Genomic DNA, 2,337 nt, shown 5'->3' on the forward strand with positions numbered 1-2,337 from the left:
ATGATTATATTCATCAGTCCTTCCTGAGGATAAACTTCACCCAACTAAGAGAGGACTGAAAAATTTCAGCCAAGAGACTGGTAGTGCACACTAAATATATTTAGCTATACATCTAATAATAAAACAAAAGTAGGAATAAGAATAGAATAAAATTTTATATGCTCTGACAATGTAGTAATAAAACTAAGAAAAAAAATGAGAAGATAGAAAAAGTAGAATAGCTCACTAACTAACAGGTAAGACGTGCGAATCCAAGGATGTGATTTAAAGCCAACAAACTAATTATACAAACCAAAACATTTAGAAGGACAAGAATGAATAATTAAGGAAACAATACCATTAACTAAAATTGCTGGGTGGTGGGCACAGAAGAGACAGCCAGTTGTTTCAAGTTCTTATATTATTGCTCCAAGCAGGAAACTAATAGTCAATGTGTGAAGAAAAGGAAGACCAAGTTATTATATGAGTATTGCTATAAAGGGAAATTGTTAGAATAAAATATAAATTTCCCTAAATACCAAGAGAAATACATACACAGACACCCATACCACAAAGAGCAAAAGAAACTGAACATACAATTTACTGGAATACCATGCATTGTTTTGTATATATAAAGATGACATAACTGAAGTCAAATATAGAGGTTGTATGTTTGTGTATGTATATTTATACACATACATATGTGTATGTATATAAATACATACATGCATGTATATATGTATATAAATATGTGATTTAAGCATACACTATGCTTAAGAGTGTGTGTGTGTGTACTTATCAAAAGGAAGGGATTTTCCGGTTGACTCATAAAATAAAACTCCACTCTGTGCTGTATATAAGAGTCTCAAATTAAAAATGAACCAAGATGTACTGCATAAATGCAAATTTTAAAAGGCAAGCATTATAACCTTAATATCAGATAAGGTAAAAATCAAGCAAAATTATTAAATGAGACAAAGAAGGACACTTTAAAGTGCCCAAAGCTACAATTCATTATGAAGATATAATAATAGTCATATCTATGCAACAAATAATACAGCAACATCTTCAATAAAGTAGTAGCTACACAAGATGGTGGAAATAGAAAAAATACTAATAATTACTTTAATGAATATCTCTCAGTCCTAGACAGTTCAAAGAAATAACAACAAGAAAAGCATTTAGGAGAACTAAACAATGTTGGACTATAAGATGGATAGTCTGGTAAAATAATAAAAAGCACATCAACCTTACTAAATGTTACATGATGATGTACCAGTTATTGCTGCATAATAAACTACTTGCAAAATTTAGAGGCTTAAAACAACACATATTATCAAAATTTCTGTGAGTCAGGAGTTCAGCAGCAGCTTAGCTGGCTGGTTTCTGGCTCAAAATCTCTCATAAGGCTGCAGTCAAGATGTTGGCTTGGGCTGCAGTCACCTGAAGGCTTCACTAGGTCTGGGGAAGCTGCTTCCAAATTGGCTCACTCATGTAGTTGTTGGCTAGACACCAGATGGAGTTCTCCATAAAGCTTCTTGAGAATCTTTTGATATGGTAGCTGGCTTCTACCAGAACAAATGACCCGAGAGAGACAGAAAAGATGAATGCCTTTTTATAACCTATTCTCAGAAATGCCACACTGTCATTTCTGCCACATTCTATTCATTCGATCTAAGTCCCTAAGTGTCATCCTGTTCAAGGGAGGGTCTCCACCTTTTGAAAGGAGGAATACCAAAGAAATTGTGAGTTGTTTTAAAACTATCACAGATGGTATATGAAAAGTAAAAATTTGGATTGTTTTTCTATTAAAATAAAAAAATTGATCTATAATCTGCTGCCAACATCCAGATAACCAAATTTCTTAAATCATAAAAATACTCTACACAAGAGCCTGTTAACTTTTGAGTCTTGCATTCACAGTAGTCATTTAATAGGCAAAGGAAAGGAAGAAAAACGAGGAAGATTAAAAAGTTACAGCAAAAAGTACACAGAAACATTGTTTGGTCAGTGTGACTCACTAATGGGAATGTTCCAACATTATCTGACTTGTTTGGAAGACAAAGACCTTTTAAGGACAGTGCAATTTTAGGATTTGGACCTGGTCCTGCTTGAGTTTAAAGGGCTTGGCCTTGATCAGGAGCCTCAAGCAGAGGATAGAACAAGGAGGATAAATATAAAGTATCAAGTCTTTCTTTTTTCTTTTTCTTTTTCTTTAGAGAGAGAGAAAGAGAAACATTGATGTAAGAAGCATAGATCAGCTGCCTCTCCCTCCCACCCTGACCAGGGATCAAACCCACAACGTACTGGTGTATAGGATGATGCTCCAACTAACTGAGCCACCCGGCCAGGGTTTCA

This window comes from Phyllostomus discolor, chromosome 2 (genome assembly GCF_004126475.2).
Source record: "Phyllostomus discolor isolate MPI-MPIP mPhyDis1 chromosome 2, mPhyDis1.pri.v3, whole genome shotgun sequence".
Classification (NCBI taxonomy): domain Eukaryota; kingdom Metazoa; phylum Chordata; class Mammalia; order Chiroptera; family Phyllostomidae; genus Phyllostomus; species Phyllostomus discolor.